The 18,214-nt window shown below is 47.0% G+C and overlaps 1 protein-coding gene across 4 annotated transcripts in view; it reads left to right on the top strand.

Annotated features, from left to right (window-relative positions):
* Nucleotides 1-1,202: 1,202 nt before the first annotated feature.
* The window catches only part of SYN3 (synapsin III), a 545,178-nt gene continuing 528,166 nt past the window's right edge, over nt 1,203-18,214 (top strand). For 3 of the 4 annotated variants that reach the window (XM_054543712.2, XM_054543715.2, XM_054543711.2), the window contains exon 1: nt 1,203-1,288. The gene's annotated coding sequence lies outside the window, so the exon portion shown is untranslated. Of the gene's footprint in view, nt 1,289-6,852; nt 7,356-18,214 lie in introns of those variants that run through there. The other variant, XM_054543714.2, reaches the window with a different exon arrangement.

Below are 18,214 nucleotides of genomic sequence, written 5' to 3'. Positions count from 1 at the left end.
TAATCCATCATCAAGCCTTCCTGTGCTACTTTTGACACACATTTCAGTGGGTCCACCTTTTCCCCATCTTGCTGTCACCACCCTGGTCTTCATCACCATAATCTCTTGCCTGAATTGTTCCCTCCAGATTGACATGACGAAGCCCTGACCCTCACGGTGGCCTACACGGTTCTGGGTGATGGTGATTCCACACTAGTCTACCTCTCTGGCCATAACCCACTCTCCCCTTGCTCATCTCACTCAACCACCCTGGGGGTCAGTTCCAGCTTCAGAATCACGCATCTGCCGACCCCTGTGTCAGCAATGCTCTTGCTTCAGCCCTGGAATCGTTTTTGTCCTCCAAGTATCCAATATCACAAGTGGCCCAGAGACCACCCTAGGTATAGCAGTCCTAGACCCCTTTCTTTTTCTTTTTTTTTGGAGACGGCGTCTAGCTCTGTTGCCCAGGCTGGAGTGCAGTGGCTCTATCTCGGCTCACTGTAACCTCCATGTCCCGGGTCCAAGCAATTCTGCCTCAGCCTCCCGAGTAGCTAGGACTACAGGCGTGGGCCACCATGCCCAGCTAATTTTTGTATTTTTAGTAGAGACGGGGTTTTATCATCTTGGCCAGGCTGGTCTTGAACTCCCGACCTCGTGATCTACCCGCCTCGGCCTCCCAAAGTGCTGGGATTACAGGCGTGAGCCACAGGCACCCAGCGGACATTCTCTTGTTTTTTTCATTTGTTGTATATAACCTACCCCCACCCCCAACCCATGCAAAGTCCACGAGAACGATAGACTTTGTCTTGTTCCCTGTTGCATCCCGGCCCTAGGGCCTAGCCCACAGCCTGGGACATTTCCTGACAAGGGGCCCTGGTTTCTCTGAGGTGCCCCTGAAGTCCGGGAGGTCAGCTGACTTTCCCAAAGGTGGATTCCAAGGACACTGCACTCTTCGCACTCCCCGAGGGGCGTCTAGACACTCCTGGAACCCAGAATTATTAGCTAACTGGGCTCCTGAGTCCGGTGAGAGCTCAGAGTCTAGAAGCAACTTTTCCTGCCTGGAGAGGTGAACCCAGCAGGGAAAAGGGAAGAGGCGTGGGCGAGGGAGTGGGCGCGGGTGGGCGGGGCCGTCCGGAGGCCTCGTTGCCCGAGCCAATGGGGCTCCGCGGAGCGGGGAGGCCGGGCCGCCGGGCGGGGGCGCTCGCGCGCGTTGAGGGGCAGAGGCTGAGCTCCCCGGACCTGGAGCGGATCGACTGGCGGGCGCCGTGCCGAGGCACCACCGGGCGCCGAGTTCCTGGCGGCTTGCACGGTAAGCGGTGCGCCGCCGCAAAGTAGACTTTGTGGGGTTTCTGACAGCCGGGAGACCCCACCTCGAGCGGGGGCTGCTGGTGCGTTCTCGCGTCGGGCTGCGTCCCCTGGAGCTCCGGCTCTGTGTCCGCGGGATGCGGGCGCACGGAGGGGCAGGGAGGGAGGCAAGGAGCCGCGCGCCACGGTGTCTCCCCAGGCTGCCGCTGCCGGGGCCCTGGGCCGGTCCCTGGGACAGACAGATCGGCGTGCGGGGGCCGTCTGCTGGGCCCGAGAGCCGGGGGCGCGCAAGACTGTGGATCCTAAGACTGCCTCCACCCAGCGCCTGGCCCGGGGAAGAGCTTGCGGGAAACCAGGAACCGCAGCGGCCGGACCTCTGCTCTGCGCCGGCTCCTAGGACCTGCCTTAGGTCCCCAGACCCCTCATGACCTGTTGCCTTGGGTTTGGGGGGGTCAGGTTTGTCATGCCATTTCCGATTTCCAGTCATCCTGGGGGCAGGATGAAATCTCAGAGTGGTTCCCTGGCCAAGCTAGAAGCAGAGAATAGCTCTGGATACAGCACCTCGTGTATCCATCCAGCACTTACTTGGCTCTTTCTGAGTGCCAGGCACTGTGCCAAGCCCTAGCAGCATGAAGAATGGCCTTGGGGAGCTCTGGGGCTAAGAGGGACAGTAGGAGGAGCAATTGCAGTGCAGGGTAGTGCGGAAGACTCGAGATGGAGAAGAGGACGGTGAGGAAGCCAGGAAGGCTTCAGAGAGGAGGTGACCATTGACTGGAAGTCGGAGGTTTTGCCACGCTGAAAAGTGTGTTAGGGGTGGGAGTTGATGGGAAGCAGGAATTCCAGGTGGGTTTTCTTGTGTAAAGGTAAAGAAACTGAAAAGATCCGGTGTCCTGACCTAGAACATCAGATAATTCTACAGCAGATAATGGAGTAGGACGGGTCTTGTTGTAGGTAGGAAATGAGCTATCGACATGGCAGGGAGCTAAAACATGCACAGACCTTAAAGTGCAGCCTTAGAATATTTAGAATTTTATCCTGGAATGAAGGAGAGCCGCGGAAGAATTCTGATCAGTGATCAGGTCCCTCTGGCAGCTCTGGGGACAATGGATGGAGGCCGGAGCATCAGAAAGCTGGTAAGCTGTAGTTACTTTCTGGACCTTGGCTGCAAATGCTCTTCCCCGCTTAAGGGAGCCCCCTCTGCCCGGGAGCCCTGCTCCCTGGATTCTGGACATGGATTCAGGCAAAGAGATGCTGTCCGTGTAATGCTTGCTTCTGAAGCCTGCACATCATTTTGATACTGTTTCTGGAGCCTGTGACCTCAGTCTTGTCATCAGGACTCTGAAGGGTGCCTCTGCTCTTCTTTTCTCATCTTCAGGCCCTCTGGGTGCCCTTCCCCTCTGCCTGGGCTCCCCTTTCTGTTTCACAGAGATCCGGTCTCAGCCATTGGAGGCAAGGCTGTGTGTAGATTGGTGTAGTAGAAAGAACAAGGGCTCGCTGGGAAATCAGACCAGAAAGTCACTTTTGCCATAGGCTTTGGGGACATTAGCAACCTTCATGAACCTTCTTTTTCTGATTTAAAAGGAAATCATCATACTCACCTGTCACAGTTCAGGTTCCCTGGAGAAAGAACTGGCGCTTCTGAGATTTTTGTGCAGATAAGGGCAGCAGGATTGGGCAGACAGAGATGTTGATCTGTGGTGCAGTGTAAGAGAGGTCTCAATCCCTCCCATGAGACAAAGAGACGAGGCCTTTGAAGCTTAATGTTGATCAGCCAGTGGGTGCAGGCTGGTCCTAGGGAGGGAGCTAGGATGTCCCTTCAGCAGGACAGTTCCTGACTAGGGACTCAGCTGGGAGCTGGAGTAACCACCACTCTGGCAGCTGGACATGGGGAAGTCATGAGTGTCTTGGTCTTGGAGGAGGGTTGAGAGTTTACCCACGGTATCCGCTACACTACCTCACAAATGAAGTGTGCTTTGTACTGTGCCTGGTGCATAGTAGATATTTTTAAAGTATTCCTTTCTCTCACCTTTAAATTTTGTGACTGCACCTGAAAATGAGTTTTGGAATTTGAGTTGAGTCAGCTTTTGTGAGGCGCTTTTAATAATAGTAGCCACAAAGACTACTGCTTCCCTTTTTTGAGTGTCTATTATGTATATACATTCTCTCCTAGTTGTCCAATAATACTCCAACTTAGGTACTTTTATTCTCATTTTATAGTAAACCCAGTCTCTTCCAAAACCCAACCGAGTTGATGTTCTTTTGCCACAAAATAATAATTATAATAATGATAACAATCACTCACAACTCTGATTTGTTACACTTTGCAAAGCGCTTTCATTGGTGGATTGATTGATTAATCATTCATTCATCCACTAATTAATCAATCCATGTGTATTGAGTGTCTCTTGAGGAGTAGGTGCTGTCCTAGGTGATGGGGAGAAAGCTCAGTCCATTAGAGGAGATAGACATTAAATACTTGGATTCATCAAAAGCAAGTGTTGAGGGATGGAACATTGCATTGCATAGCCAGGATGTGGTAGAGAATAACAGGCTCTTTGTCCAATTGACTCCTTGCCTTCAGTTTCAATATAACCTTCTCGGAAAGGCCTTCTGTACTCCCTCCCTTTTATTCTCCCTTCGTAACAGTCATTTATCTATTTTATTTTACTTTCCTATTGTTGGTCCTCCCCTTTAGACTGCAGACTCCAGGGGATCATACGTTGCTTCATCCCAAGAGCCTACCACAGGGTTTAGCACATATTTCTTAAATGAGTGAAATGAATGAAGGGTGGATGTGCTTAACAGCGTAGTCAGGGAAGGTCTCCCAAAGTAGTGATATTTACACTGAGATCTGGGGAATGAGAAAGATCCAGCAATGCCAAGATCAAGAGGCAGAGAGAACAGCTTATTCAAAGACCACGAGGTGGAGGAATGGAGGCTATTGTGGTTGGAGCGCATAGTGGGCAAATTTTATGGAGTGGCCCAAGATGAGTTTGAAGGCAATGGAGTCTTGGAGGCCATACTGAGCTTAGATTTTTATCTAAAGTGCAACAAACGAATCATTGAAGGATTTTAAGCCTGATGTAATAGTGTATTTTTGTGTGTTGTCTGTTATGCCTCTGGGAGGAAAACTCCTTGAAGAAAGGTGCTTAGTAAATATTGCTTAAATGAATGGATGATCTGGTTTATGTTTTAAAAGGAGTCCATCTCAGCTTCCAGGTGAGAAGTGGAATAGAGAGAAGAAAGAATGAGATCTTGTCACAGTTGGAAGCTCAGTGAGAGATATATTGGTGTCTGGGCTAGAGGACAGCAATAGTGTTGGAGAAAAGTAAAAGGATTTGAGCTCTATTTAGGAAGCAAAATGGACAGGAGTTGGTGATACTTTAAATGCAGGGAATATGGGAAAACGGTGGGGATGAAGGATGGTGGCCAGCCTTATGGTTTAAGATTGGTTGGCTACTGAAAGTCTGGCAGCTCCATCAGTAAGTGACTGAATAAACAAAATGTAGTATAACATACAATAGAACGTTACTCAGCCATAACAAGGAGTGAAGTACTAATACGTGCTGCAATGTGGATGAACCTTAAAAATACTATGTGAAAACGTGTTTTAAAAGCCAGACACAAAAGGTTACATATTGTATGATTCCCTTTATGTGAAGCATCCAGAATAGGTAAATCCATAGAGACAGAAAACAGATCGGTGTTTGTGCTGATCTGAGGGGGAAGTGGGACTGGGGCTTGACTGCTTAATGGCTAAGTGGTTTCCTTTTGAGGTGATGAAAATGTTTTGGAACTAGATAGAGGTGACAGTTTGTACATCATCATGAGGATAGTAAATGCCACGCATTGTTAGTTTAAAATGGCTAGCTTTTAGTTATGTAAATTTCACCTAATTTAAAAAAAAAAACAAAAGTTGGGTGGATGGGAGCACTATTCACATAACAGAGACTAGGCGAGGAGCAGGTTGTGCTTAGAGGATACAATTCAAATACTCTCTTGGAGATGCCCGTAAAACATCCACATAGAGACAGGCATTGGCTGTGAGTCTGGAGTCGAGGAGGGGAGTCTGGGCTGGAGATATAAATATGGCAGTTGTCAGCACTTAGATGTCAGCCAATAAAATGGATGAGTTCGAGCATGAGAGAGAGAGGAGGAGAAAATCAGAGCTTTGGATCATTCTTTAATTTGATCTTTATAACTATTCATAGGAGATGCGATTGTCCTCATTTTCAGATAAGGACACCAACCCCCTCTCCCCTGTCCAAAAGAACTTGCCCAAAATCAGTTTGTTCTGTGAGTCTCCAGACTTCCAATCCTTTGTCTTTCCCATCTCAGTGTGATGACATTTAGAACTTCGGCAAACACTTTCTCTGCCTTCTTTTGGTCATGATTGAGTATTCACATGTGGCAGGCACCGTCCAGGTATATGTTAGTGGAGAAAGTAGACATGGCTCTAATCTCATGGAGTTTATCCAGTAAGCAAGTAACTGCAGCCCACGACTCCAGGAGACCTTAAGAGCACAGAGCAGGGACATCTATCCCTGGTTTGGGGTTTGGCGGGTGGTTGGGGAAGGCTTCCAAGAGACAGTGATGTTTAAGCTGAATTTGCAACAGAAGCAGAAGGAATGAGCCCAAGAAAGAGAATAATCCACCATTGTCTTCATTTCCCCGTTCCTCCCAGGTTCCTGGCATTTTCCAACTCATCAAGAGAGTCTATGTTTTCTGTAACTCTAGAGGCAATAAGTAAATAAATGGCTTGGTTTGACTTCAAGCAGGAGCTTCAAAAGGGTAGCAAGGTTGGGTCCCAACAGCCTGTCTTTCAAAGCAAGGCTCCATCTCTTGCTCAACTGACTTATCCTCCCTTTTTTTTGAAACGGAGTCTTGCTCTGTCGCGCCCAGGCTGGAGTGCAGTGGCGAGATCTTGGCTCACTGCAACCTCCGCCTCCTGGGTTCAAGTGATTCTCCTGCCTCAGCCTCTGGAGTAGCTGGAATTATAGGCACCTGCCACCATGCCCGGCTAATTTTTGTATTTTTAGTGGAGACAGGGTTTCACCATGTTGATCAGGCTGGTCTTGAACTCCTGATCTCAGGTGATACACCCACCTCAGCCTCCCAAAGTGCTGGGATTACAGGCGTGAGCCACTGCGCCCGGCCGACTCAGCCTCTCTTAACCTGACTTTTTATACTTGGGATATGGAGCCATTGTTCAGTGCAGGAAATAAATGAGATGATGTAGCAAAGTGTTGGACACATGAAAAATGCTCAGAAAAATGTTATCTTGTTTGGAGAGGAAGACTTTCTGAGTTGATCAGTGGTTGCCACACTCTGTACACTATTTAAAATACAGTTATCCATGATCCCTTTGTAGGTTCTTATTTAGATGGCTTGAAATGAAAAATGATGATCTGTATGTTTAGAAAGCATCCTGGATGATTCTGATAAAAGCAAGTTCAGGAAGCATTGGTTTAGACCAAATCCTCTTTGCTCTGATGAGCATGAAAGGGTTAAGCACCTAGAAGCAGAATTTTGCCTTCTAGGAATTATTAGCCAATGACGGTGCTGACCGATGATGTAATGTCTTTGGCTGGTGCTCCATTGGTTAAGTGTATTGTTTCTCTTGCTTCAGCTGTTTGAAGAGCAGAGCTGGAGCACAAGGGTTAATAATTTTGTGGAAGCAGTTAGAGCTCTCTCTCTCTATCTCTTTTTTCATTCCTCTTCTGCTAGGTGTGAGTATACAGCAGGGCCCTGCAGATTGTTGCCCTTCTCCTTCCAATAAACATCCACACTCTCCTTACACATCCATACTCTCCTCCTTTCCTCCTCCCAAGCAGAGCACATGTGTCCGTAGTACTACGGAGGAGGAGAAGGAGGAGGAGGAGGAGAAAGAAGAGGAGGAGGAGGGTTCTTTAGAGAAGAGAACCCTTTCAAAGTTCCACACTGCCGTCTCTTACTGCAGTCTCTCCTTGCCACCGGGGACGGGCACAGCCCCAGGTCCCTCTGAATGAATTGCTAAACTGCCACCTGCTTCTGAGCATTGTTCAACCTGGCAGAATCCTTAGAACCAGGAGGTGAGCCCAAGGTTTTGGAAGAGGGAGTGGGCCTGGTGGGAAGGAGCTGTGGGGTGTGGGGAGGACTAGCTCTAGACTGAAGGTCAGGTGCAAGCTCAAGCTAGTGGCTGCCACTGGCTTGTGATATGAGCTTGGGCAGGATGGTCTCCCTCTCTGGGTCTGTTTGCCAAAGTGCACGATGTGAGGCTTGAATTAGGGCCTTTATAATCCAAGTTTTAGCAGACACTGTCTAGGGAGTGTGCTCACCAGGAGCTACAAGGAAGCATGTTCTTGGTGTAGCTTTCTGTCAGATACTCCCTGAAGATACACGCTTTCTTTTGGGAATCTGGGCAGGAGGGGAGCTGGTCAGGTTATCCCTGTATCTCTGAAACCACTTCTAATCTGGTTCCTCCTTATATTGTCTGAGCTCTCTCTAGAGCACTCCAGCTCAGTCCAGTGGCCCTTGTAGAATCTGGGCTGAGGTTTCTCCAGAGACCCTTGAATGGTCTCATGGATTTTGATCATGTCATTTGGGGGGACCTTTGGGTCCCTGACCCTTGAGTTGTTGGTGTGCCTTAATGTATTTGGGCACTTTTCTAGGTGTCCCAGGCTGGGACTCTTAGGGGTGAGGAGAGGAATTCTTTTTGTATTATGGATAGCATAATTGTGATTTTTTGTTTGTTTGTTTGGGTTTAATGGGACATGGATTATTGCCTCTGCCTAAAACTTCTCACCTTGTCCAGAAAGGGTCCCAATGTAGGCAGGTGTGCCTCAAGATGTAAATTGAAATGAGTAGATGTGGGGAAGGGAGAGGGGAGCAGAGCAGCTGGGGAAAACTGCTAGCAAGAAACACTGACCTTCATTTCATAAGTAATTCAAGAAATCCTTGCCTTTCATAGACACACTGCGATGCTGGCTATCTCTTGTGGTCCTCCAAAAATATACAGAAATAGAAAATTTTTCTATTTTTAATTTTTCAGAATTGGGTTATAAGTGATGGGTTCTCAATTTTGGAGAATGGGGCCTACAAAGGGTTATCTTTGTGTCTTGTGTGGTCCTTGGTGTTTGCCACCCTGTGTTCTAGGCCAGGCTTTGCTGATGTAGGTCCCTGAGCAAGTCACCGAACCTTTCTGAGCCTCAGTTCCCTCCCTTGTAAATCGCAGAGGTAGAAAGGAGTTGGACTTGCTGATTTTTGCAGCCCTTCTAGGTCTGGCCACCTGGGCTTCAGATTGCTATAAGCCTTTGGAACTTGACTATGTTGATGAAGTGGGCTCAGTGGGTAAAGAATGTTTAAATAAAGGGATACACAGCGTATGTCCTCTAGGTACGGGGTGCTTTATACAGGTTTTAATTTATTTCACCATCCAAGCTGTGCTGGGAGTAGGTAAAATTAACCCCACTCTACAGATGTGAAAATCAACGCTAAAGGAGGTTGAGTGACTTGTCCAAGATGATCCACTTGCTCAGTGGCAGGGCTGGTAGTTAGAGCTGTGCAGGCAGATGTACTGAGGGAGGGATCCATGGCACGATAATGGTGGGGCTGGAGCAGGAATCTTTTGTCTGCCTTTGTTTCCTTGCATGCTGTTCTCTGTACTAGAAGTCATGTGCTGGTTTTGAGATAAACTAGCTCAGCCAGGTCACTGTAGCTTATCCGCTCACTGTCTGGGACCACAAAAGATTGGAGGACCCTGGTTCTGAAAGGGACCTTACAGTTCTTTGGATCAAGCTCCTCAATTTGTTTTGCTTTGTTTTGTTTTTTTTGAAACAGAGTCTCGCTCTGTCACCCAGGCTAGAGTGCGGTGGCATGATCTCGGCTCACTGCAACCTCCACTTCCCAGGCTCAGAGATTCTCATGTCTCAGCCTCCCGAGTAGCTGGGACTACAGATGTGCACCACCACGCCCGGCTAATTTTTTGTATTTTTAGTAGAGATGAGGTTTCACTATGTTGGCCAGGCTGGTCTCGAACTCCTGACCTCAAGTGATCCACCTGCCTCAGCCTCCCAAACTGCTGGGGTTACAGGCATGAGCCACTGTGCCTGGCCAAGCCCCTCAATTTGTAGCTGAGAAAATGGAGGTGCACAGAAGTTAGGGGATTTGTTTCATGTCACTTGATGAGTTGATGGGAAGAAATGGACACAAAGACTCCCTGTCTTAGGTGTTTGGAGTTGTATTTTTATAACTTTTTTTTTTAAGAAAAAAAAAAACAAACAACACTCATTCATTTGAGACACATGGGGTGAGTGAGTTGCATTTAGTTATTCTCACCTCCAGGCCCCTTTCCAGTGCCAAAAGATTGGAGTAGGCTTATGGAACACCTCCTCTGCTTGGCTTTGTGGCTGGTGTCTGAGACACAGAGGGCAACAGGCAAGCTGAGTATGAGACCTGGTCACTTTCCTTGAGCAGGCTCAGGCTGTGTTTCCTGGGGTCTTCTAGCTCACAGGTTAGCAGTCCTTCCCAATGGATGGGCCGAGACCCTGACCCTTTCCTCCTGCGTGTGGCTGGCACCGAATCTGTGCCACTGTAAGAGTACTTGCCACATGACGTGTGGTTTTTGTTCTTTGTCTTCCCGACTAACAGGCATGCTTCCAGAGTGCAGCTCCCAAAATATTGAATTTAATTAATTGGTGGAGCTGCCTAATGGGGAGGCGGGTATCAATAGCTTGGATGAGCACCCAGAATAAAAACCATCCGGTGGTTATTAAAAAGCACAGTGCAGATACTTGACCCTTTTCATGATCACTGTAGCATTAAGAAAGTCTCACCCAAATAACAGGCTTCAGAAATTCAAATTATTATCATAGGAAAGAGGAGTTATAATTATTCTGCAGGGCTGGAGGGCAAAGCTAGCTGCAGCAGTGGAATTTGGAGAAGAGCAGGTAGCAGATAGAGGAAGAACGTGCTGGTAGTGGAGCTGTCCAGCAGGGGGAGCCCACCTTCCAAGGCCCTGTCATCACTGAAGCCCTGGCAAGGAGTGGAACTTGGCAATCTGTAACTTCCTTTCTAGATCTAACATTTCTTGATTATCTGTCAAGTGGGAGTAAATTAGAGGAAGCTAAGGGTACAGCAACACGGCATCTTACTCATTTTTTAGGCTCTAAACCCATTGTATGGGGTGAAAATCATGTGTAGCCAAAAATACCCTAAAAATATTTTAATGGCCAGAAAGTTGCATTATACATGATTTTTGTGTATGAAACCCTGAATAGTAATTCCCTGTGCTATCCAGTGTGCAAAACTCTGGCCTACAGCAAAAGAAGTAGAAAAAGAAGGTCAAAAAAGAAGTTGTCTGCATCTTCATGCTGCTCTGTTGTTAAGATAACTGTCAAATCTCTAGGGCATGGGGTGAAGGAGAGGGAATTCTTAGGAGTATGTATTTGCTTGCAAGATTTCTGTCATTCAGTTTGGATAAACAGCCTCTAATACCTTCATACGTGTTGTTTCAGTCCATTTTGCATTGCCATTAGGAATACCTGAGACTGGGTAATTTATAAAGAAAAGAGGTTTATTTGGCTCAAGGTTCTGCAGGCTGTACAAGCATGGCACCAGCATCTGCTTAGCTTCTGGTGAGGCCTCAGGAAGCTTTAACTCATGGCAGAAGGTGAAGGGGTAACAGGCATGTCACATGGTGAGAGAGAGAGCAACAGAGAGAGGAGGACGAGCCAGGCTCCTATTAACAACCAGCTCTTGTGTGAACTAATAGGGCAAGAACTCACTCATCACCAAGGAGAGGACACCAAGCCATTCATGAGGGATCCACCCCCATCACCAAAACACCTCCCACCAGGCTCCACCTTCAATACTGGGGATCACATTTCAAAAATATTTTTGAGGGTATTTTTAGCTACACATGATTTTCATACCATACTATGGGTTTAGAACCTAAAGAATGAATAAGATGCAGTGTTGCCATACCTTCATGCTATTTGGAGAAGGCAAACATCCAAACTATATCACATGTTAATAGTTTTTTTTTTTTTTAACAATAATGAAAATTAAATGAGATAATATATGTGGAAACCTCCACCCCAGGAAATGTTGCTGTATGGTAGGTGTTCAATAGTATTTGCTGGAAGGTAATCAGCATGTTGCTTCAGCATACTGGTCCATACTGGTCTTTGAAACATTTTAGAGAAGAAACTGGCCACTAGTGTCCAGGTGTTGGTCGGTGTTTTCTACTTGAGGTTGGCATGTTTCTGCCTGCCTCCTCCGGACAGTATTCATTCTCATGCCCCTGAATATTGCTTCTAAAGTCCAAAGTGGAAAAAGAATGGAGGTGAAGGCAACACAGACCTGAGTTCAAAATGCCAGACATTACCTGTCACTCTGTGACATTGGGCATGTTACCTAACCTCTCTGTGTTGGTTCTTTTTTCTTTTTTTTTTTTTTTTTTTTTGCATGTGAAAATGGGACTAATAGGTCTAACCTTGAAGGATAAGAGGATTAAGTGAGAACCTTCAGAGTGCCTGGAACCTGTAGAGCAGGTGTTCTGTAAGTGCTTGTGTATTCATTCTCCTTGGAAAGGTGTTACAGAGAGATGTTTTTTATTATTTTTTCTTTCTTTCTTCAATCTTACCCCAAACTTCTTTGTTCACATAAGTGGCAGTTCTAGATAGCTTTCTGCAAGCCCTTAGGAAACCCCACATGGCATTACTCTAAGAATGCTGTGCTTACAGCCTGGCACCTCCTGCCAGTTTTCTTTTCTTTTCTTTTTTTTTTTTTTTGAGACGGAGTCTCGCTCTGTCACCCACGCTGGAGTGCAGTGGCGTGATCTCAGCTCACTGCAAGCTCCGCCTCCTGGGTTCGAGCCATTCTCCTGCCTCAGCCTCCCGAGTAGCTGGGACTACAGGTGCCCGCCACCACGCCTGGCTAGTTTTTTGTATTTTTAGTAGAGACGGGGTTTCACCGTGGTCTCGATCTCCTGACCTTGTGATCCTCCCGCCTCGGCCTCCCAAAGTGCTGGAATTACAGGAGTGAGCCACCGCGCCCAGCACCTCCTGCCAGTTTTCTAACCAAGCACCAGAAAGCTGCACTTAGAAGGGAGATGTCGAACTTAACACATTTTTTGAAAGCACCAACAGCTGAATTAAATGTTTGGGGCTAGGTCTGCTTTACTCAGGGGCCACGTAGGCAGGTGATTTGAGGGGTGATACAAAGAAATTTTTGAGTCAAAGTATGGCTCCACGTTGAAAGCATTGGGAATTTCATTATTGAGTGTTCGTCTCTTGGGTGTGCTCATTCATTCATTCAACAAATATTACAGAGTTTTAATCCTGTGATAGGCAGATTCTAAGTGCTGGGGATGTATTGGTGACTAGTACAGATAAGGTTACCCTCATGCATCTTATATTCTCAGAGGAAAGGTAGAAAATAACCACAAAACAAATATATTATCTGATGCCACTTAGTAATGAGTGCCATGAAGAAAAACGAAACAGTATGAGGGAAATACTATTATAGATACTATTATAGAAAAGTCAGTTAAAGAAGACCTGTATAAGGAGTAAATATTTCAGTAGTGCTGTGATGTTTGGGAGTGAGTTTTGGAAATATCTGTAGAAAAGAGTACCTGGCAGAGAGAACAGCAGATGGACCTCAGGATAGGTAAGAGGTAGGGGAAGGGAGAGTTGGAGAAGATGTCTTTAGAGAGCTTCCCAAAGCCAGGCCTGGTGGGAACTCCTGGGCTGTGGAAAGGAGTTTGGATTTTTTTTTTTTTTTTTTTTTTTAAACAGAGACTTGCTCTGTTGCCCAGGCTGGAGTGCAGTGGCGTGGTCTCGTCTCACTGCAACCTCCGCCTCCCAGGTTCAAGCTAGTCTCTTGCCTCAGCCTCCCGAGTAGCTGGGATTACAGGCACCTGCCACCACGCCTAGCTAATTTTTTGTATTTTTAGTAGAGACAGGGTTTTACCATGTTGGCCAGGCTGGTCTCGAGCTCCTGACCTCGTGATCCACCCGCCTCGGCCTCCCAAAGTGCTGGGATTCCACCACGCCCAGCTAATTTTTTGTATTTTGGGTAGAGATGAGGTTTAAGCATGTTGGCCAGGCTGGTCTCGAACTCCTGACGTTGTGATCCGCCCACCTCGGCCTCCCGAAGTGCTGGGATTACAGGTGTGAGCCACCGCACACAGCCAGGTTGTTTCTAGTTTTTAAGGATTATGAATAAAGCTGCTATAAACATTTGTATTTAGGTTTTTGTGTGGATGTGAGTTTTTGCTTCTCTAAGGTAAATACCCAAGAGTTGGATTCCTAGGACATGTGCTAAGTTTACATTTAACTTTATAAGAAACTTCCAAACTAATTTCTAGAGTGGCCATGTCATTTTGCATTTCCATCAACAACGTATGAAAGTTCTAGTTGCTCTGCATTGGAATCAGTAGTTGGCATGGTTGGTATTTTTTATTTTAGCCATCTTTATAGTTTAGTGGTATCTCAGTGGTTTAATTTGCATTTCCCTAATTTGCTAATTACGTTGAATATCTTTTCAAGTGTATATTTACCATTCCTATATTCTCTTTGGCGAAGTGTCTGTTCAGGTCTATTACATGTTTTTTGTTTTTTTTAATTTTTTTTTTGAGCTTTTAGCATTCTTTTTTTTTGAGCTTTTAGCATTCTTTATATACCAGTACTTTCTTGGATATGTGACTTGCAAATATTTGATATGTTTTTAAAGCATCATTCTGAATGCTGTGTGTTAAGAGGGCCGTAGTGGGGGAAAGGTGGGAGCTATAGGATCAGTGAGTGGGTCATTGTGGTAGTTCATGGGGGAGAGATGATGATGGGCTGGACTAAGGTCCTTGGGGTGAAAGAAGTGAGAAGTGGTTAAAAAAATTTTTTTTTTGAAAGTAGGCCCAGCACTTTGGGAGGCTGAGGTGGGCATATCACGAGGTCAGGAGATCAAGACCATCCTGGCTAACACGGTGAAACCCCGTCTCTACTGAAAACACAAAAAAATTAGCCGGGCGTGGTGGTGGGCGCCAGTCCCAGGAGTCCCAGGAGAGGCTGAGGCAGGAGAATGGCATGAACCGGGGAGGCAGAGCTTGCAGTGCAGTGAGCCGAGATCATGCCACTGCACTCCAGCCTGGGCGACAGAGCGAGACTCCATCTCAAAAAAAAAAAAAAAAAGAAAGAAAGTAGAGCCACCTGACCTGGCTGATGAATGAGATGTGGAATATGAGGGAAAAGAGAAGGCGAGAGTAGTAACATACCTGGAGATGTTGAGAATTTAAATATAAATCAGGCAAGGTTTCTATCCTCAAGTGGCTCCCAGTCTGGAGAGAGGAGATTTACTCTAAGCAGTTCACCTGGAACACAGCCAGGTGTGCTGTCAGAGGTCATGTGCAAAGTATCAGGGGAGCAGAGGTGAGGGCCAAATTACTAAGTGTCAGGTTTGCAAGGCTAGCTGTCTGGACAGCTGCTCTGAAACTGTAATGTATTTAAGAATCATCTGGGGCCGGGTGCGGTGGCTCATGCCTGTAATCCCAGCACTTTGGGAGGCCAAGGCGGGCGCATCACCTGAGGTTGGGAGTTCGAAACCAGCCTGACCAACATGGAGAAACCTTGTCTCTACTAAAACTACAAACATTAGCCAGGTGTGGTGGCACACGCCTGTGATCCCAGCTACTTGGGAGGCCGAGGCAGGAGAGTCGCTTGAACTCGGGAGGCAGAGGTTGTGGTGAGCCGAGATCATGCCATTGCACTCCAGCCTGGGCAACAAGAGTGAAACTCCATCTCAAAAAAAAAAAAAGAATCATCTGGGAAGGTTGTTAAAAATGCAGGTGGCTAGGCCCTGATCCCTCAAGTAGGAGATCTGTGGTTAGCAAGCACCAGAAATAATTCTGTGTAGATGATTGGTTGAAACCACTATGAGAAACCCTAGGGGGAGCTCGGGAGAGTTCACAGAAAAGGTGATGTTTGAAATGGGATTTCAGCGTTTAGTAGGAATTCCGACTTGGAGAAAGTTGGAGAAATGACAACCAGGCAGAGGCACAAGCAGAAGCGAAGGTCTGGAATAAGGTTAGAGAATGGCTAGAGGCTAGAATAAGCTTATGCTGGGTGAGGGTGATGATGTTTGATCAAAGAGCACGTGTCTGTTTAGGGATGAGATGGGAGTCAGTTGCCCTCCTGTGCTCAATGAGTCTGTGAGTCTAAAGTGATTGAAGCAGTTTATCAGCTCCTCAGTTATTAACAGGGGGCCTGCCATGGTGAAATACACCAGGTGGTCCAAGAGCCAGGTGTACAGCATGTCTGTTGTGCCTTCAAAGTCTCACGTGACTAGGCATGTTTGAGGAAAGCCACCACTACGGTGAAGCAGCTGGCTGGAGGTTGTGTGTTGGCAGAAGGTTGGTGGAAGAACACACTGTACCTAGTACCGCTTTGGGCCTGCCTTGAAGCTCACAGACTCCACATCTTCTTTTTGTACATCATGCTGCCCACTTTCTGAGCATGCTGCAGCCGCATCTTCCTGTGGCCTAACTGCTAGGTTGTTGCACCCTCACTGTGTGCAAAGCATAGTTCAATGCAGTTTTTTTTTTTTGAGACAGAGTCTTCCTCTGTCGTCAGGATGGAGTGCAGTGGTGCAATCTCGGCTCACTGCAACCTCTGCCCCCCAGGTTCAAGCGATTCTCCTGCCTCAGCCACCCGAGAAGCTGGGACTACAGGTGGGCACCACCACGCCCAGCTAATTTTTCTATTTTTAGTAGAGACGGTGTTTCACCATGTTGGCCAGGATGGTCTCGATCTCTTGACCTCACGATCAGCCTGCCTCGGCCTCCCAAAGTGCTGGGATTACAGGCATGAGCCACCGCGCCTGACCCCGTTCAATGCACTTTGTGTGGCTTAATTCACTTAATTCTCACCACAAGCTTACGGATGAGTTAGAATTATTATCCCTGTTTTACGATGAGCAAACAAAGACATAGAAGGATGAATGACTGGCCCAATGTCACAGAGCTAAGAAACAGAATTGCTGGGATATTAACCCAGGTAGTTTTGACTTCATGGCTTGTGCTTTTATTTATTATATTATTATTTTTTGAGATGGAGCTTCACTCTTGTTGCCCAAGCTGGAGTAAAATGGCGTGATCTCAGCTCACTCCAATCTCCATCTCCCGGGTTCAAGCCATTCTCCTGCCTCAGCATCCTCAGTAGCTGGGATTACAGGTGCCTGCGACCACACCCAGCTAATTTTTGTATTTTTAGTAGAGACGGGGTTTCGCCATGTTGGCCAGGCTGGTCTGGAACTCCTGACCTCAGGTGATCCGCCCACCTCGGCCTCCCAAACTGCTGGGATTACAGGCGTGAGCCACTGCGCCCGGCTTTTGCTTGTGCTTTTAAACAGTATGCTGCACTAACCTTGTAGGGGCATCTTTAGAGTATGAGGAGGAGGAGAAGTAGTAGCAGCAGCAACAACATACATAAGGTACTTACTATAGACCAGTCACTGGCTTATGTGTTATTCTTAGAGTTAGTCCCGGTAAGGACTATTTCAATAATACACTTTTATGTTCTAAAGATTTTTCTTTTTGATGTTAGTCCTTGGGTTGAAACTTTCTATTTTTCTTCCTTCTTGTCTGGTTAATAACAAAAGGGTATACGGCCTGTGAGACTTGAAAGAGCAGTAGGAAGTGTGAGAATATCATGGGAGCAGGGAGGCAGAAGCTCCAGAACAGCCCCAGGGCTTCCACCTGCAGCTCAGGGATCCTTTGGCCAGAACTTCATGGAGCACTATTTTAGCTAATCACGGCACAGTTTAGGGGTGGGAGAGCTGCTCAGTTCTAACCTGACTCCTACTCAAGATTCCTAACCTGACTCTTCTGTTACGTAGGATGACTGGGTACCTTGGGTTGGGTGGCGGGGGCTCCAGGATCGTTGGATTTCTCCTTCGACTCCTGGCTGCCTCTTTAATAAAGTAGGGTGCAGCAGCATGCTGGGGACAGGAGCAGGTGGGACCCAGTGTCAACCGCCCTTTAGGGTGGTTGTTCTACGTTTCTCGTAAGACTGTTTGCTCTTACGAGAAAGGGCCCTGGATTACTATGTTTTTAGAGTTCTTCAAAATCTGTCTTTCCCTCCACCTTCTCTTGCTTCAAGCAGCCAGCGTACTTTCCTCCAGCAAGATTCTTTCTGATTTACCATGTCCATTTGGCTAAAGTCTGGGAAAACAAATGATGAAATATACATGTATTGTCTACTAAGGAAGAATCATCTGACTAAAGGGCTTTGCTTCTTTTTGTAAGGTTTAGAGAGAGGTGCTGTAGACAGGTGGGTCTGGAGGCCTTTCCTGCCCCTGACCCCCACACTTTTATTTCCAAGTTCTCAACTGTGTTGGATCTTAGTCAGTTTGGGCTGTTATAATAAACTACCACAGACTGGGTAACTTAAATAACAGACAGTTTGGGAGGCTGGGAAGTCTGAGATCAGGGTACCAGACTGGTCAGGTTCTGCTTGAGGACCCTTTTTCCTGGTTTGCAGATGAGAGAGGAAACAAGCTCTGTGTCTTTTCTTGTATATGCATTAACCCCATCATGAGGGCTCTATCCTTGTGACCTAATCACCTTCCAAAGGCCTCATCTCTAAATACCACCACATTAGGGACTGCAGTTTTAACATATGAATTTGGGGGACACACACATTCAGTCCTTAGCAGCTGAGTGGTTGAGTTTGCTGCACAGAAGTCTTCCAGGTAATGCAGGAGTACAGCATGATCTGGGAGAGAGAGGTTTGAACTTTCCTTTGGCAGAGGGAGAGAAGGAGTACCTGGGAGGCTTCCTGAGCAAGCTAATATCTGAGCTGGGTTTTGAAAGATGCATGGAGCTCATTAATCCAATCAGGTGGGGTGGGATTTTGAAGTGAATAAAAACGGATGGCATTCCAGGAAGCAGACACAG

Source organism: Pongo abelii, chromosome 23, assembly GCF_028885655.2.
Source record: "Pongo abelii isolate AG06213 chromosome 23, NHGRI_mPonAbe1-v2.0_pri, whole genome shotgun sequence".
NCBI lineage: Eukaryota > Metazoa > Chordata > Mammalia > Primates > Hominidae > Pongo > Pongo abelii.
This window is presented reverse-complemented; position numbering and strand designations above follow the sequence as displayed.